This window comes from Papaver somniferum, chromosome 1 (assembly GCF_003573695.1).
Source record: "Papaver somniferum cultivar HN1 chromosome 1, ASM357369v1, whole genome shotgun sequence".
Lineage (NCBI taxonomy): Eukaryota > Viridiplantae > Streptophyta > Magnoliopsida > Ranunculales > Papaveraceae > Papaver > Papaver somniferum.
Window position 1 is genome coordinate 136878651 of NC_039358.1, and position 20567 is coordinate 136899217.

The following is a 20567-nucleotide window of genomic DNA, read 5'->3' on the forward strand; positions in this document are numbered from 1 at the left end:
TCCAAACTAATTTTCAAAGGTATGAGTAAAACCCAGATTCCTTTTTTTACTTGGGGTGAAATTGGAAACCTTACACAGATAGAGCAAGAAGATAGAGAGAATGGGTATGCTTCTAACAATCCAATCCCAGTATCAGGTTTAGGGAGTAGTACGAATTCTCAAACAACCAAAAGAACAACAACAACTAATAATAAGAAGCTTAAAAAAGAAACCCCACCTTCAGTTGGAGCACCTGTCAAGGTAAAAAAATTCATCTTTGCATGTCATCAAACTCTTTGTAATTAGTCTCATTAAGGATTTAGATTTCATAAAGAGATATTTTATTAGTGATTTTGATAATGAATCGACAGGTAAGAAAGAAAAAATCGGAGAAAGAATTGCAGCATTGCAACAACTAGTCTCACCATTGGAAAGGTATAATCAATTTTTATTTTTTTCAATTTCAGTAAAAGATAATAGGAATTTTGTTTCATTTTTTATTTTTTTCAATTTCAGTAAAAGATAATACGAGGAATCTGAGTTTGCAAAGCTAATGAAGGGTTTAGTGAGTGGTTCTTCCTCCTAATTTGAAATCCAAACTAATTTTCAGGTGAAAATTCACTAAACCCAGATTTCTATTTTTGATCCTTGCAATTATTGATTTCTTTAAAATAGTGAGTTTTGTGTAGCATTTATAAACCCTAATTCACCTTCTACTTTTCTGATCTTTTTCACAGCAGTTAAGATCTAGGATACCAACACTGCTGCTCAATTTCAGGTGATTCAATGTCCCCGGTTGTTAAAAAGGTTAGAGCACATCTTGTGGAAATTACTTCAAAACTCAATCTATCTGATTGTCGAATTTAATCCTTCTCAGAGTACATCTTTGATGGCAAATTACGAGTTTTTATTTCCTTTTTGTGGCTAGTCTACTGCAAAATATAGTGTTGGTGGCAAATTTACTCACCAACAAAAGACAACAAAAATGGTTCGAAGTTTGATATACTGACTTGGTGGAAAAGCAATGCTGCAAGATTTGATATTCTATCACTTATAGCAAGAGATATACTTGTTATTCCCGTCTGTCATTATTCCTGTGTATGCTTGCACATGGTTTTGTTTGGCCATAATATGTTAAGGTTATAAGATAATGTCATGCTTATTCAGCACTTTTAGATTTAGGATAACATTATTTCTGAAATATAAAGCAACGTAAAGCACATGGTTACCAAGTCGTGTAGCATGTACCACTATGATCATGTCTGGGTTTCTGCCTTTTCTAGCTTTCCATACTGATACCGGCACATGTAACGGTGTCATTGTTACAATGTGGAATACAGTGCTCTGAGTTGCATGTTAGTTCTAAACCTATCAAAGGAGCAGTTTCTTCTTCTTCTTGTTCTGTACTTTTTTTTTTGAAGTATAGTTGCTATCTCGAACTCATAGAATTTAGCAATTTCCTAGCCTCTTATTTTGTCTTTCAAACATTAACAGATACAGAACTTGTTGTGATATTATTACTTGATGTTGGTATTATGACTGAACTTTGCATCAAATCATTCACTATTATCACTGAATCTAACAAGAGATAACTTGTATGCAGATTTATTTGGTGATCTTAGTACTTATTCCATCATCGTAGATGATGATTGAAGAAGAAGGTCAATATGAAGAGCTTTTGGTGATGATATTGTTATATGAAGAACATGGAATTGGGCTGGGATTCATCGTCTATTTCAAAAAGAATAGAACTCTTTTCTTGAGAATACTTTTGTTTGTACATTTTTTATGGTTATACTTTTGTTTCTTGAGAATAGAACTTGTTCAGAGTCTGAACTTCAGACTTCAGAAAGTCATGGAAAAAAAAACGGTTATACCCGCCACCCTACCCTACCCGACCCGCCAGAGAATTGGTTGGGTAGGATCTTACCCGTTTAATGGCGGGTAGGGTGGCGGGTAAAATTTTTCTTAACCTCCAGTAAACGGGTAGGGTGGCGGGTATAGGCCATATCCTACCCACCCTACCCGTTGTGCAGCCCTATTAATACCCGGGTCCTAATACAACTTAAGTTCATGTTGGACCAATGTAGTCGATCTCGACCTTCTCGACAAAATTATCGATGTGAAAAATACTATAACCCCTTTTCTATAGAACGATTTTTTTGGGGACCATGGTTTTATTTTGGGTAAAGACATTAGAAGTAAATCTAGGTCACCCATTATCTAGATATTTATATTAATACCTAAATTACCCTCCTGATTAATTTTGGGTGATGATTAGTGAATGATTTAGTTAAAAACAATTAGTGAGATTAAATTAAAAGATGGGTTTATTATTAGTTGAGTAGAATTATTGAGAGAGTAGAGTTAGAGAAGATGAAGGAGAAAAACATGGAAAATAGATTTTTTTTTCCAATTCACTAAGTTTGAGTATTCAAATGATGAAAACTCATCTGATTCTTCATCTCCATCCTCTCCTAGAATATTTGTTAATCTTCAAAATGATCCGGATTTGAACTGGATTTTGAACAGTTCGGTTACTTTATATGAAGAACAAGTAACCGAACTCATATGAAGTTGTAGTTCGGTTGCCCCGTGAGATGAACAAGTAACCGAACTCATCTGAAAGTGTAGTTCGGTTACTTGTTCCAAACACGCAGGTTACCGAACTCTCTAATAATAGAATTTCTAGGAGTTACAGTGTTACACCAAAGTTCGGTTGGTTCGCAAACTGCATGCACTTTTGATCTAACCGAACTTTACGTAATATAAGAGTATATAAGTTTACAAAGTTCGGTTCTTTCGCAAACTTGAACCTAACAGCTAACCAACCGAACTTTGAGTTCGGTTTCTGCGATAAAATTGTGAAGTTACCGAACTTAACAAACAAAAAAAAATGTGAAGTTCCAGTGTCTATTGGCTAAGTTTGGTTACTTTGTAGTTTTAAAATTTTTTGCGAAAAAACCGAACTCTATTGGCTAAGTTCGGTTATTTTGGAACTCAACATAGTGGCCACAACAACACAGTTCGGTTAGACTGGATTTGTTTTTTTCGGTTCTAAGGGTGGAGTTCGGTTACTTTGTAGTTTTAATATTTTTGCGAAACAACCGAACAGAGAGTTCGGTGACTTAGTTTTAAATCCAATAGAACCGAACTGTTCTTCGTGTTCTTCATTTTCAAGGAGTTCGGTTAGTAAACTAGGGTTTTTTGGAAAATCGGCCTAACCGAACATGGCTCTGTAACTCCTACTAAAACCCTATTTTGATGATTTCTATTCGATTGAAGCAATCAAAATCAAATTAAAGTGAAGGGTTTGTTGGAAAATACCTCCGGAGTGGTCCCATGACAGAATCAGGCTGCGGCTGGCGTCTTTTATACTCGATAAAATTATCATGTAACAGAACTTAATTGTGATTGCATTGATGTTGTTACATTTCTTAAATAGGCGGTGGTGGTGGTGGTGGTGGGAGGAGGTGGTGGTGGTAATCGGTGGTTGGTGGTGGTGATAATCGGAGGTGGTGGTGGTGGTAATCGGCGGTGGCGGGCGGTGGTGGTGGTAATCGGTGGTTGGTGGTGGTGATAATAGGAGGTGGTGGTAATCGGCGGTGGTGGGTGGTGGTGGTGGGAGGAGGTGGTGGTTATATATATAGGTGGTTACTAGGTTAGTTTTAAATTAAATTAGGTTAAGGGTAGGTTAGTCATTTCAACGTTTTAGGACACCCCTTATCACTATAGGGAAGGTGGCCTAATAAAACAATGGTCCCCTCAAAAAAACCATGGTCCCTAAAAAATCATTCTTTCTATATGGGTTCAACATATAGAAGCCCCACTAAATGGATCCTTCATTGTCAGCTCCATACTTTTAGATTTTGATATTACTATGCCCAAAAAATCAAAATTTCTTCAAATCTGGCCCATAATTAATTGTTACCGAATTTTAATAATGACAACACTACCCTTTTGTATTTATACAAGAGGAATATCACAAGATATTTTCATTTCATTATTCTCTTTCTCTGTCCAAACCTTTTTCTCTCCAAAATCTCAGCCTGTAATCGATCTCAAAACCTGAACCATCTGCAATCGACTCAACCTTAAAACATAAATTGAGATTAACTCAAAGCTAATCGATCCTTCAAACAATCAATCCAATCCAGAAGAAAAGGAGTTGCGACTTTAAATTTTCACTAAATCTTCAACTGTAATGGGTTACTGAGCCTGCAACGAAGATTAATTGAATAAACACGCCATCAACAAAGAAATCTGAAGATTGCATCAACAAAAACAACATAAAAGATAAGTTTCCTTTTAACTTTTTTTCATATTTCGGTTCTGAAAATTTATATTAAGATTTTGAAACCCTAAAACTTCGATTTCACTTCGATTTTATTATCTGATTCATAATTAGCCTTCAAATATACTTGCGTCTCTTATTTCTCTTCATTTTGAGTTACAAATTTCGCAAAAAATTTAGTGTTCTTCGTGGAGAATCCATTAGATCTTTCAATAATTTTATCCTGATTGAAAATCAGATTCCATATTTGTAATCCGCATGTGTAAATTTGTATTTTCAATTTGATATTTTCGAAAAGCAGTATTGATTTTTGACTAGATCAGAGTTTGTTGATTTTGTAGATTTTTTATGTGTGAGATTTGTGAAGACTAAGAGCAGAAAAGAGGAGGTGTTACTAGGGAGTAAATAGACTGTCTGCTTAGTGTTACTAGGGAGTAAGCAGAAGCCAATCTGTACAAACGCATTCATCGATGGTAAGTACTCAACACACACCTGAAAATTGTTTTCCTTGTTGTTTGAACTGAGTTTAAGTGTGTGCTTCAAAAATATTAGGAGAGTGCGCAATTTTGATGTGTTAAATGTATGTGATATATTTATCAAAACTGAGTAAACTTTGGAATTGCTTCCATATGCTATATTATCTTGGTTGTTTATTGAATGTCTAGTTCTTATTTTATTTTCTTCCAACCTTGAAACTTTTTGTTTGTCCTTTCATTGAAGCTTTAGTATAAAGACGGAAAATGTCTCTTCTTGATTATGTTTGTTATTGACTATGCTGAATTTCAGGCAGTGAAACTGATGGTGGTTGCAATTGAAGCTGCAGAATGGACTTGGTGGTGAGATTAGATGTATGCTTAGGTTGCAGTTACAAAGTTCAGGTGCAAGCTAGCAAGGCAGCAGTTTCAGCTACTATTCCAAACATGGAGAACCTCGGTAAGCTATTGCATTCAATGATAATAATTTGATGATTGTTCATTTGCAATTTGATGATTTCTGTCACTGTTTTCTAAATTCTGCAGGGTAATGGCTTATGGTTTCAGTTCAAGGACTTAAAACGTACCGTATTATGGTGGATACAATCTCTTAAAAAGATGTGGCTACAGGTGTCCAAGACAGTAAGAGTTTGAATTGTCTGAAGTTTAGATAATGTGCAATGAGCATTGTTTGATTTTGACTGATGATAAATTTTATGGTGATCTTCTTAAACAACGGATCAAATCTCTATTTCTTGGAGTTATTTGGTATTTTGGTTATTGATTTCATTTCACTGATGAAACATTTTGATGCCTTGTGTACAAGTCAAGCGTAGGAGATTCTGATACATTTTGGTACCTGGCCTCCGTGCTCGAAAACATGAGCTACCTTGTGGATTCATATGCTTTGAAGTCAGTGTTTGATTTTCCTGAGCCTTTCAAATTCAGGTGGAATGTGTAGTTTGATTGCATCTGTTGGTGCACCCAAAATAGAAGATCTCATGTTGTATTATTTATTCTTCCGCCAGTAGATATGTCGTCCTAAATTCAGTATCTGTTTGGCATATAAAGTAGCTTCCTACGTAAAAAATGTGGTAAGAGCATTCATATTCGAGATGACACTGTCACTTGAAATCACATTTAAACTGCACAAAAATGTTTCTTACAGTTACTACATTGATTGATAAACAAATTCCATTGCATGTTTCTGACAAGCAGTTAGGTTAGGGTACCCAGTGAGACTACCGTCTCGGAAAATTTCAAAATTGCGAGTCAGTTGGTCTGTTATACTTGATCACTCATTTATTCTTTCTTTTGTATATAAAGGTAGTGCGGTTTATGTTGTCACTGCCATTCTTGACTGGCTTCTTGAGTTTTACTATTTAAACTGCACGGAAGTAGCACCAAAAAAAAATTAAGTACTAAGTGGCTCGTGAGTTTTCAACTTCGGTTGTTTGCTTGATCTGAACTAGTAAGTTGTTATAATAGTTTATCTTATTCTTGCGGATGCAGGTATTTAAATTCGTTGCAGAGTGGGTGCTTTGCTGGTTGTTACTTCTCTGACATGAACATGGTCATTTCGGTGCCAACTGGAAGCGGCAAAACGGCGTTATTTGAGCTATGCATCTTAAAGCTCCTTTCCAGGTTCCTTTCTCAGGACAGAAGGTTCCTTCATATGAAGGGTACATGAAAACAGTAAGTTTCCCTACTCCTGTTACTGGTACCGATAACGCGATTTATTCTATATCATTTATGTCATACGCCTTGCACAAAATAGATCTCTCCATTTATTGATATCCGTGTTAAACTGTTAATACATATTCTTCGTGATAGCAATACTTTAGATACTTATGTCCCATATGTTGTAGTAAGACAAACTGATTAATCTCCTTTAATTGATCAGAAAAGTGTTATTTGTTTTCACTTTTTGAGTAGTTTGTGTATTACGGGTGCATGTGTAACTCACAATTACACATGTCATATGCATATGTAACTCCAAGTTACACATGCACATGGTATGTGTAACTCCCAATTACACATGCATTTTGTATGTATACCAGCTGATTACACATTTTGTATGAGTTAGGAGGTATGATTAAGTAAGACTTGAGATGATAGAGAAGAATATGAAGATCAATTGATGTTTTGGATTGGTGTCTCAATCTGTAGATGTTGATTATTATTAAGACAACAATAATAGTAATACTACCTCTCTGGTGGTGGTGGTGCTGCTGTTGTTGACAACTCTCTCTTGTATTGAAGCAAAAATTACGGCTCCTATCGAAAGTAACTACTTCTGCATAGTTGACACTAACTCATCTTCTTTACCATGATATACTAATTATGACCATAAACAATCAAGTTATAGAGGACATACCAAGCATCGTTCACAGGGAAGTAAACTATTCCATATCTCACTTTTACTAGAAGATTGTTTGGAATGTTTAATTTTGTGCTATGAAGTTATGAGTGGTGTTACAAATGCTTGCTAGTAGGAAGTAGCATATACCTTGAAAACATTGATATCTTGTTTTATGCATTCACCCTATTCTGTCATATTCTGCGTATATTATAGCTTGTTACTCATACCTGGATGCAGAATGAGGGCTCTGACTCAAGATACATTCACTTGCTTTCAAGTTTCTTTATTGTGTTGTGAAGAAACCGGTCTCTTTGCTAAACTGGTCACTTTCAAGTTTCAAGATTTTTTATGTTTAATTTAGTTTTTTAGGTAATTTTTGCATTCTAAAATTGGTACAACAAATAGGAAAGCAAGGTGTTAGGTTCAAGATACTGCAACACAATTATCGGAGGTAAAAACTAAACTCCAAGAACTTTGATTCTCTTAGTTACATTAGGAAAATGCATGTGTAACTCTTAGTTACACTTGGAAACTGCATATATAACTCTTAGATATACTAGGAAAGTGCATGTGTAACTACCAATTACATTAGGAGATGTTAATGATTTTGCTAGATTCAGTGTGTTTTCTAATGAAACTGTGGTAAAAAAAGGAAGAAGAAGTAGAAGTAGAACCAGAACCAGGAGTAGTGGTTGTTTCTGGTGCTGAAAAAGGCATGGATGTGTAACTGTTCACTACATATGCATATTGTATGTGTAACTTTTGCGTACACATCTATATGGATGTGTAACTGATGATTACACATGACGGATGCATGTGTAACTCCCAGTTACACATGCTAAGATAGGTTATCATGTGTATTTTCTGTGATCTTTGTTCTAGAATTTTGCCTTACAATTGTTCTATAATTTTTTTTTTTTTTTTGCTTTTTGTTCATCCAACCTAATCCATGGATGTTTATTTCGTTGCAGATATGCAAGCATTTTGGAGGGAGGAAGACAAGAAGGAAAGACAAAGATTTAAACTTCATAAAAGCACAAATCAGACGCATGTATAACTCTCAGTTACACTAGATAGATGCATATGTAACTCTCAATTACACTAGACAAATGTGTGTGTAAATTCTAGTTACACGTGCTAAGAAATTATTGTAAATGAATATTAAAGTGATACATGTATTTTTTGTATGCGTTCTTTTTGATGTCTATTTTTTGATGCGTAACTTTTCATTACACATGGCATAAGGATGTGTAATTTCTGGATACACATGCCATATGCATGTGTAACTTCTGTTTACACATTCACACTGTATTTTAATAATTTTGGGCCTAAATTTAAATTTTATTAATTATGGGCTTGACAATATATAAAAGGGTATGAATGTCCTTTAATAACTCGGGGCCTAGATTTAAATTTCTTTTAATTAAGGGCCTCGTATGATGGGTTATCCATGGGTTGGGCCTTAGCCTAATTTTCCCATTATCGATCTCGGATCAAGGGCGAACGAATCTTATTATCTCGCCGAAACGAGATTTTACCGGTGATTTCGACCGCATCGGTTTACTCGGATGGTATCGGCTTGATTGGCCGAGAATTTCAATTTTACAGTTTTCCAAATTAAAAAAAAAAACAATTGAACTATACATCCATGAAAGACCATATTACCAACAATTCAAGAAGGTAGCTAGATTTCAGAGCAGTATTGGTGCCTTTAAAAATGATACAAGAATTAAGACTACGCAAAAAAGATAACTTGCATGAATTTATTAAGTAGAGAAAAAAAAAATTGTGAGGATATGAAGGTGTCGTAGATCTGATCATGGGAGGTGATATTGATGACATAGTCCTGAATCTAGTGAATATAGCTTTCAGCAAGTTTGCTTTTATTATCACCCCAAAGTCGAAGACTTATAAACAAATCTGTCTCCCACATATATGACTATTCTTTATTCGGTTTTTGTTCTGTCTTTTGATAAAATCAAGGTGAACAGGAATCAATTGATAATCTGGTCTTATAATACCGAAGAGCATCCTAGAAATATCGATCACCTCGAGTCACAATAATTCAACTGATTAACAGGAAAAGTTATTGCGGAATCACAAGAGTCTGAGACGGAGAACTGTTGTGATTACTTTTTATATCTACCTATCGGAGATAAATCTCGAGTAAATCTTAGAGAAGATAAAACTCAATACAATTGAACAAGTAATATCAGAATACGCAACTACAGAGAAAATAGTTGGATCTGGCTTCACGAATCCAAATGAAGTCTTCAAGTCATTAACCTAGGTTAAAGAAGAATCGACTCTAGTACGCAACTAGGAACACACAGAAGTGTGGGGATTAGGTTTTCCCATTGCTAGAGTTCTCCGTTATATAGTCTTTCAAATCAGGGTTGCTTTCAATCAAAGCTAAGATAGGTTAGTAACAAAGCATTCAGTATTCACCTTTAGATGAAAACCTGATTTAAGATTCAATCTAAGTCTGCTTAAAAATAAAGCAATCAATCTCCACCGTTAGATGGTCTTAGCTTGTTACACACAAATGAAATATACCTTCATTTAGATATGGGTTACTGTACCTAAACGTGTATATTGAGTTGGCTCAATAATAGTTAACCGAAGTTAGCCATATGAACACTTTTGTCTTAGCCGTATTTATCAAATATAAAGACCAATCAATCATTAAAGATAATCAAATGAATCTAATTGTGTTTCAAATAGAGTTGTTCAATTGTTCACTATCTCATAGAAATATACATGAACAAATTGAATTGAAATTGGTTTGATTCGTATCGTACAAAGTACTTATACAAGAATCAATTCATGAACATTAAGCAACGGTTTGCAAGCATTCCTTAGATCATAAATGTATCAGTTCATGAGTACATGACCGATTCTAGAACTTTACCACTGTGTTCGCCAACCAGGTACGCGAACAATAGCTCCGGACCTTATCCTAGTCAAGCCGTTCGCAAACCCGGTTCGCGAACAACCGTCTCGGACCCAACTCAGGTAAAACCGTTCGCATACTAGGTACATAAACAAGGTTCCCGGACCTTCTCGGGTAAAACCGTTCGCATACTAGGTACGCAAACAAGGTTCCCAGACCTGAATCATTACAAAACAGTTCGCATACTAGGTATGCATACCGTGTTGTATCCAGACATGGGTAAACGTTCCAAACTCTCATTTCAATCATTGAAACATCCTTGGAAGACGACAATGGTTGTCTCACACAAACCATTAGCTTCAAGTAATTTTCAAGTGATCGAATGATCAATACGAAACTTCCTAAGCTAACATCAAATGATTGTCTCACACAAATCATATAAGATGTTCAAGGTAATTTTCACATGATCATCTTTTGACTTATATTTAGTTTCCAACAATAAATTGTTTCAAACTAAACTCGACAAGAATATGATGAACATAACTAAAGCAAAAAGCTTCCAACACATATTTCGAGAAAAAGATAAGCAAGATAAACTCGACTCGAAATATCAAATGTGTATAATGTAAAAGTCTATATAGCTATACGACTTAGTCTCGTTAAAAGATAGAATAGAATAGACTTCTGAGTGATAGATAAGTTTTAGTCTCCACAGACCTTTTGTTGATGAAGTTCCTCCAAGCTCCTCAGTAGATCTTCGTCTTCAATTGGTGAACGTCGTGAAGTCTAAAGCTCAACTACACATTTTATCCTAATCAGAGATGTAGCTATAAGTAGACTAGAAAACAAGTATATAGTTTTGATCAACTAAACTTGACAAACAAGCTTGAGATAGCATCGCTTGCGAGTTCGACTGAGCAGTGCTCTAACAATCTCTCCCTTTGTAAATTTTAGTGACAAAACTATCAATGCATATGGATTACAATATAAATAAACTTTGTAGCTTCTCATCCATCATGCTTGATTTCCTTGGCTCTTCAACATTCCTTGAATTCTTCGCTACTCCAAGTATTTCAGCGATTCTGAACGTGTTCAACTCAGTCCGTAGCCATAACAATAAGAAAAAAGATGTTCTTAATCATTGTTATACATTGTCATAGTATTACTATAGATAATCAAAGTCCAATTGTATCACAACTTTGAAATAATACTGTAGTGATATGTATCACTCCCCCTTAGTCAATACTTCATCTTACAATGAAAACCACCCCCCTTACATAATGATCCGTAAACCATATGTATGTAGTGTGAACTACCAAATAATTATCCCCCTTTTTGTCAATATAAATTGGCAAAGGTACGAAAACTACTAAATCATAATGAAATTTAAAAAAATAAAATACTTCATGACTAAAAGAGAACATATCAACTTTGTTTCGATGATTTCACGTAGTCGAAACTTAGTGTATTCATCAAGGAGTTTATAAAGATATAAGATAACTCCTACAATATTCCACAACCGTACTCCCCTCAAAGATATGGCAATTAATCACAAGTTCAATTAAGAACTCTCCCCCATTTGATGTCATTCCCAAGATAAAAACATGAGCGACCTTACTTTTACAAGAAAAGAAGGATTTCTTTGGACATTAACAATTCACATGGATTTGTATCCAGTAAACTAGAATAAATTAACCACAAGAAGATCTTATTGATTAATTTAATCGGAAATGCTCAATATAAGAAAACTTACGGAGCCATACAGTACTTTCACATAAAAGTGGATCAGGGAAAGATTAATATTGTGGAATATATTCACAAGTTCATTTTATCTTTCATCAATATTTGTATAATGACACAATAGACTTAACTTTTGGACATATATGAGATAAGCATAGTTCACAAACGTAAACACATATATATCTCATAAGCAATTTGCAATATATGAAATCAAAAAGATTAAATACTTCAAACATCATCTTTCAAATAACTTTAGAATTTAAATAAATAAATCTAAAAACATTGCAAGATGAAAATCGTTGAAATAGCTATGTGTAATCACAAATAATGTTATTCCAAACCCTAGTTATCCTTCTTAAACATAAGAATAAATTCTCATAAGAAGTTTCCTAGACATTAGGATTCTTGAAAAATTCTTTATCGTCTCCAAACTCCTTGTCGTCAACAGACATTGGAACATATGGTTCATGAAGAAAGGAGCCAATTCCAACAAACCTTTTTGACTGTTGTCGAACCAGGGCCTTCTGAATTTCAAGAGTTATTAGAACAACAACCTTTATTTGTTGAATCTCCATCCTTGTTTCTTTCAACTCTTCAAGAACAACAGAAAACTTCTGAAGATTTGAGGTGTTAGCCCTTGGTTTCTTCATAATCTTCCCTTTTCTCTTCATAGTTGTAGAGGAATGAGATTTTTCTTTTTCCTTCATGACGGATGGCTTAACAATCATATTAACATATTTTCCATCAGAAGAGATGGTGCTTGGAGTCTCCATAAAAATATGGGGTTTGTGAAAAAGCACACAAGAGGAATAGATCAACAAGAAACCTTTTGATGAAAAAGAGTTTCAGAGAAGGAAGGGTTACCGAACCTATATATATAGTAATAGGGCTCACATACGATCAACACACAGAACCTTAAAAAGGGTAGGAATGTCGATTCTCACCCTCCTTTTTTTATATTCAAATATTGAGCAATATTTTCAATATCATTAGTTGTTGATATGAAAAGAATAACCAGAAAATTAGAAAAGAAACTTCAAGAAAATAAAACAACCTAGAATAGCTTCTGATCATATAGCTCAACTGTGCACAACTCTTGTCTCTTTTCGAAATGTGGGTATATGAGACAAGATGCACTTTCAACACAATTAGACTGTGTTGGGGTGAACAATAATCTTTTCACCACATGGTTCATGCACCGTATTTTCTATACTCCTTTTTATAGGTCCTAGTTCTTTTCTTTAGATATCTAACATTATTCTTAGAAATCAACTTATTAGGAGATGAACTAAAAAGACATACCTCGTATGAATTTTACTTTAGCATAAGTTTGAGCTTGTTTGCTAATCGATTAGCTCTCCGGTGCAGTTTGTTGACATGTCTTACTTTATGTTTGTACTCCAACCAATTAGACAGTTGACGACCCTTAATAGTACAATAAGAACATGTCAAAGTGGAGGACGGTTCAGGCACCATAGCCGAATATGCTGCTAAACAAAGTGAAGTACCTGAAACATGTGAGGTAGAGTTTTCATTAGTCATAACAAAATCCATTTCATCCTCCAATGTGGTCGAAGATATTTCTCCAAGAAAATTATCAAGGTTGATGTGAGTATTGCTACAATTATCAAAATTAATGTTGTCGCCAATGAGTGCTACACTTAATTTTTCATCTTCAGTTGAATCATAGTGATCAGATGTTTCATCAAGAGTTGCAGCAAGACCCGTGTTCCCAATGTATTTTCTCATATTTGGACATTCATTGGCAAAATGACCAAAACCCTTACACTTAAAGCATTGTGCCATATCCTCATCATCAGTGTCGACAATATCCCTATTTTTAGGAGGGGCACAATCATGGGGTTTAACTGATAATCTAGGTTTATCTCTGGTAAATCGTTTACTTCTATTCAAAAGTGAAAAAGTGGGGGTCTAACAACACCACCCAATATTTCTTTTAGCAATCTGTATGGACTAACTCCGAAATACTTTCTAGAGAGTCAGACTCAATCTAGGTAAAATTATCTCAAGGAGTTAATATATCTCTCTCTTGTTTTGATTTACTCAAGCTAATAGAAATCAGTGATTCACAATCAAATACAAGGAATAACTCGGATGGTAAATATCCGAGGATCAATCAATGACAATCAACAACCAAAGGTTGGATTACTCTAATTGATGATCTAACACCAACCTGTATTATTTCAATTATAAAGATAAAACAATATATTGTGGAAATTGAAATAACACAGACACCAGAAATTTTGTTAACGAGGAAACCGCAAATGCAGAAAAACCTCAGGACCTAGTCCAGATTGAACACACACTGTAATAAGCCGCTACAGACACTAGCCTACTCCAAGCTAACTTCAGATTGGACTGTAGTTGAACACCAATCAGTCTCCCACTGATCCAAGGTACAGTTGAACTCCCTATGCCTCTGATCCCAGCAGGATACTGCGCACTTGATTCCCTTAGATGATCTCACCCACAACTAAGAGTTTCTACGACCCAAAGTCGAAGACTTGATGACAAACAAATCTGTCTCACACAGACAAGTCTATCGAAGGATTAATCTATCTCCCACAGATAAACCCTAAAAGGTTTTGTTCTGTCTTTTGATAGTAATCAAGGTGAACAAGAACCAATTGATAATCCGGTCTTATATTCCCAAAGAACAACCTAGAGTTTTCAATCACCTCACAACAATCTTAATCGTACGGTAGCAAAACAAGATGTTGCGGAATGACAAACGATGAGACGAAGATTTTTGTGATTACTTTTTATATCTTGCCTATCGAAGATATCAATCTCAAGCCAATCGATATGATTGTACTCGTACGATAGAAGATGCAAGATCAGATTACACAACTACGATAAAGTAGTATCGGTCTGGCTTCACAATCCCAATGAAGTCTTTAAGTCGTTAACATGGTTTTAGAAGAAGAAAACCAAAGGTTAAAGGAGAACCGACTCTAGCACGCAAACTAGTATCACACGTAAGGTGTGGGGATTAGTTTTGCATTGATACTAGATGTCCCTTATATAGTCTTTTCAAATCAGGGTTTGCCATTAAGTTACCTTGGTAAAAAAGCAATCAATATCCACCGTTAGATGAAAACCTGATTTAGATTCAAGCTAATATTTCTCAACCGTTAGATCGAAAACTTAGCTTGTTACATACAATTGAAATGCACGCTTCTAGGTTTGTTAACCGTACCCGAACGTATGCACTTGTTGGTTCAATAATAGTTAACCAAAAGGTTTGCCATATGAGCATTTTATATCAACCGTGTTCTTCTTCACCATAACTAGTTCACATGACTCAAATGAACTAGTTAGAGAGTTGTTCAATTGCAAGGAATTCTTATGTAACCACACAAGACACAATTGAAGCAAAGATGATTTGATTCACTCAAATCGTTTCATGAACTTTTATAGCCACAGTTTGCAAACTGCATTCCTTAGTCTTTTTAAGTTTAAGTTCAGAAATCATCTTCAGATATATAACCTTCTTAAGTTCGCAGACTTGGTTCGCGGACTTAAGTCATTGGGCAGAGTTTACAAACTCCAGCAGAAATTCTCGGGATGAGAACTTTGCCGGTTCGCGGACTTAGCTTCACGCACTAGTTTGTCAACTCCAGCATAAATTCTCGGGTTTGAGAACTTCGGCAGTTCGTGGAATGAGTTCGCGGACTTGGCTCACGCCATTCTTCCGGTTCTCTTGATCAACAAAGTTCGCAAACTTTGGTTCAAGGAATATGACTTATACATAAATGTGTTTCCACAACAATGCTTATGTCCACATTGGTTATGTAATCTAAACTCTCATTCAAATCATTGAAACATTCTTCGTCAAAGCAATTTTCAAAGTGATTAAAACATATCATGACTTTCGCCACTAGGTAAAGATAAACTTGGTCGAAGCGAAAAGCTTACAAACACATATTTCGAGATATAGATAGGCGAGGTATACTCGACTTGAAATACCAACTGTGTATAATCAAAGTCTATATATAGCATACGATTTTTTGTCTCAAGAAGTAGGAGATAGAATAGATAGACTTTTGAGTGATAGATAAGTTCAAGTCTTCACATACCTTTTGGTCGAGAAGTTCCACCGGTTCCTTGAGTAGTTCTTCTTCTTGTATGATGAATCGCCATGAAGTCCTTGAGCTCAACTACACTTTCGATCCTAGTCCGAGACTTAGCTATAGTAGACTAGAAATCAAGACTTATAGTTTTGATCACTAACATTGACAAACATGCTTGAGATAGCAACGCATGCGAGTTCGACCGAGCAATGATCTAACAATCTCCCCCTTTGTCAATTTTAGTAAAAAAACTATTAATACATATGGAATACAAAAAAAAATAATGAAACTTTAGTAGCTCCTATTCCACATGTCTAATCTTCAACGTTCCTCGAAATCTTCGTCATTTCCAAGTACTCCAATGATCCCAAAGGTTGTAAGTTTAGCATCACCGTTTTTGAAGATCCGTAGCTATAACAATGAGAAAAAATAATTCTCGATCATTGTTATACAGTGTCATAGTATTATTACACAGCGTCAAAGTTCAATTGTATCACAACTTCAACAATAATACTATGGTGATATGTATCACTCCCCCTTAGTCAATACTCCATCTCACATGGAAACCACTCCCCCTTACACAATGATCCGAAAACCATATGTATTTTTTAGTGTGAAATACATATTAATTCTTCCCCTTTTGTCAATAAAATTGGCATAGGTACAAGAACGGGATCATAATGAAATTTTCGTAAGAGACATTTCATGACTAAAAGAAAAAATACCTGCCAACTAATTTAGATGCAATCATAAAGCCGAAGCTAAATGCATTCATCAAGGAGTTTAAAGATACAAGATAACCCCTCTAAAATTCCACAGCCGCACACCCCTCAAGATATGACCATTAAGCACAAGTTCAAAAGAACTCTCCCCCATTTGATGTCATTCCCGAGAGAACAACAACGAGCGACCTTAATTTCAAAAGAAAAGAAGGATTTTTATTGGACACTAAAATCATAAGAATGATTTTTATATCCAAAAACTCAATCAAATTAATCACAAGTAAACCCATGATTAATTTAATCGGAATACGCAACCAAATTAAACACAAAAAGTGATCAATTTAATTGATTATGCTCAACATAAGTAAACTTACGGAGCTACGACTAAGTTTAACCATAAGGAATGATTAGCTTAACCGTTCATATACTCAACACGAGAAAAACTTATGGAGTAATAACTAAATAACCAAACAAGATGATTAATTTAGTTCATAATGCTCGACATATAGTACCTTCGGAGCAACAACAAAGTAATAAAAAATAATCAACTTGGTTGTTTAGTGCTCAACATAAGACACATTACGGAGCCTCACATTATTGCATAAAATATGGATCAGTAAAGATCAATACTGTGGAATACACAAGGATTCATTCTATCTCCCATCACTATTTGCATAACGACATTCAATAGACATAATCCTTGCAAACAAAAGATTTTAACCTATCTTCCGTCAAAGATTGACAATATAGGCTTAACTTTTGTAATTGTCAAAAGTCCATTCATTCTTTAACCAATACATGAATATCGATCACAAACGACTTTACTTTTGACAAGGTATGGGACAAACATAGTTCACGGACGTAAACACCAATATCCCGTAACAAGTTGCAATATAACAAATCATAAAGATTAAATACTGCAAAAGCACCATCCTCCAAATATTTTTAGAATTTTTTAAACCAAAACCTAAAAAAGAACATGAAGATGAACAATAATAGCTATGTGTAGTCACAATCATTGTTATTCAAGCACTAGTTATTTTTCCAACTAAACAAAAAAGAAGACATACTAGGCAAAACAAAAATAACACAAGAAACTTGATTTAAAACACCTTAAACCCTGTCAGCAACGAGAGATTGAACATGGAAGAGCTCATCAGTTGCCTTCTTTATTTTGCTTTTCAGAAAATTAAGATTCCTTGTTGCAATTCCGAGTTGTTCACGTACTACTTCAAAGTCTTGAAGCATATTTCCTACCAGTTGTGATGATATCTGAACTGGTAGTTTGTTTTCATGATCAACAACATGAAAGCATGTTATAGAAACAAGATTCACCTCAAGAAAATTTCCCTTGTCAACTTCATCAACCTTGTTGTTTCCATCCATTGTTCCCGCACAAAAAGAATCAAGTAGAATCTTTTGACCTTATGGAACACTGTATTTAAATGGTGTTCCAAGAAACCCTAGGCACAATGACGTCTGTATGGGCCTGGTACGTGTACTTGGTCAACACATATGTGAGACCCGGGAAAAGGAGAGAAACAAGAAATATATGGAAGAAAACAAAACTTAACAAAGAACTCAATACAACCCTGAAAACTTTCTCAAGATAAGCAAATCCTAAGAACAAAGAGCATCCATCTTTTGCTTAAAAGAAGGATGCAACTTTAAGCAGTCATAGTGTATTAAGATGAACATCTTGCTCATCAATATTCACTTCTTATTTTCCTTTTTCAAAGGTATTTAGAGATACATTACTCGTCGAAGCTGAAGAAGTTTTATCAAGAGAAGATTTAGGAATACCTGAGTCGACTGCTTTCCATGTTTTCTTGATGCTTCGTTTGAGTCTGTTTATGCTGATTTTCAGATCTGAGACTCGATTGTTGATATGCAAGAAGTCTGGAGCAGAAGTCTTGGATTTACAGCTTCCTTCAGGGAGAGATGAGGAACATAACCTTTCCATTTTTCTCCTATGCCTTTTTTTCTTTGCAGGGTCAGTATCCTGTCGTCACTCTTTCTTCTTTCATTGTAGGCATTTTTTGTTTTGAACACACAATTGAGAAATGACTTATCACGGTACATTTCTTGAATGTTGAAGGTGCCTTTTCTAACAATGTGTGAAATCGGTTTAATGACTTCCTTAGACATCCAAGTAAGAATGTTATGAAGCTTTTCATTCCTAAACCGAAAACGACATCTTAGCTCAGAATGTCCTTTATTCCCGCAGTAATAGCAGTTAAAGGAATTACTTTTAACCGTCCTCTTGTGAGCAAATTTAGAAGAAGTAGACTCCTGTTTTTTAGGACCATTGCAGGCTGCCAAAGGTTTTTCACATGGAGAATTATTAGTAGCTTTAATAAAATTGATCTTACTAGATTTTGGAGCGTCTATTCCTTTATAGCCCAGACCACGTGTATCACGTTGTTCTTTACATGCTCCAAGCATAGAAGATAATTTTGTAGGGATAAAATTGATCAATCTACTCAGAATCTTTTACAGTGATTTTACTTTATTAAGAGCAGTTGCAAGCTCAGTCTTCAAGGATTTTTCTTTGGAGAGAAGACTGTGCTCTTTGTCACTAAACCGTTTTTGTTGAGATTCATGTCTTGCTTCAGTTTCTGCAAGTCTTTCTTTCAACACGAAGAGATTTCGAAAAAGAGTGTCACACTTAGATTTTTTTGTGCGAATATCTTCTTCATGATCTTTAAAGGTAGATTGTAAGAGTTTATATCCACTATCATAACCTTTAAAGAGTTTTCTCAACTTTCTGTTTTCTTGACAAAGAGGACCCATATATTTTCTCAAGCAGGATGTTGACTTCTTTTCCTGCAAAGCACGGTCAAACAACTTGATATATTGAGAGACTTCCTCATCAATACTTTATCCCTCTTCTGAATCACTATCATCTGAAAGATCATCCAACTGTTCATCAATAGATTTTTTCCAGTCGAAGGTGGATTCAATTACTGGACAAGTTTTAGAGCTTTTCTCAAAAATCCTTTGAGATTCACGTGAGTGGATCTGAACTGATGTTGCGTTATCAGAGATGCTCTTGTCCATAGAGTCAGATCGCTACAAACACAGACTTGTAAGGTCTTGAACGTGTTTGCCTCCTCTGATACCAATTGAAAAAGCGGGGGTCTAACAACACCACCCAATATTTCGCTTAGCAATCTGTATGGACTAACTCCGAAATACTTTCTAGAGAATCAACTAGACAGTCAAACTCAATCTAGGTAAAAGTATCTCAAGGAGTTAATATCTCTCTCTTGTTTTGATTTACTCAAGCTAATAGAAATCAGCGAGTCCTAATCAAATACAAGGAATAACTCGGATGGTACCAAAGACCAATGTCCAAGGATCAATCAATGACAATCAACAACCAAAGGTTGGATTACTCTAATTGATGATCTAACGCACAACCTGTATTATTTCAATTATAAAGATAAAACAATATAATGAGGAAATTGAAATAACAGACACCAGAAATTTTGTTAACGAGGAAATCGCAAATGCAAAAAAACCCCGGGACCTAATCCATATTGAACACACACTGTATTAAGTCGCTACAGACACTAGCCTACTCCAAGCTAACTTCAGACTGGACTGTAGTTGAACCCCAATCAGTCTCCTACTGATCCAAGGTACAGTTGTACTCCCTACGCCTCTGATCCCAGCAGGATACTGTGCACTTGATTCCCTTAGCTGATCTCACCCACAACTAAGAGTTCCTACGACCCACAGTCGAAGACTTGATGACAAACAAATCTGTCTCACACAGACAAGTCTGTCGAAGGATTAATCTGTCTCCCACAGATAAACCCTAAAAGGTTTTGTTCCGTCTTTTGATAGTAATCAAGGTGAACAAGAACCATTTGATAATCCGGTCTTATATTCCCGAAGAACAGCCTAGAGTTATCAATCACCTCACAACAATCTTAATCTATGGTAGCGAAACAAGATGTTGCGGAATCACAAACGATGAGACGAAGATGTTTGTGATTACTTTT

At 35.3% G+C, this 20567-nt stretch overlaps 1 long non-coding RNA gene across 1 annotated transcript; it reads left to right on the forward strand.

The window, feature by feature from the left end:
* The first annotated feature begins 933 nt into the window (after positions 1–933).
* Positions 934–19086, forward strand: LOC113333003. Its single transcript, XR_003351763.1, has 3 exons — positions 934–1063; positions 7322–7324; positions 19077–19086. It is a non-coding gene; the product is annotated as an uncharacterized LOC113333003 (long non-coding RNA).
* The last annotated feature ends 1481 nt before the right edge of the window (positions 19087–20567 follow it).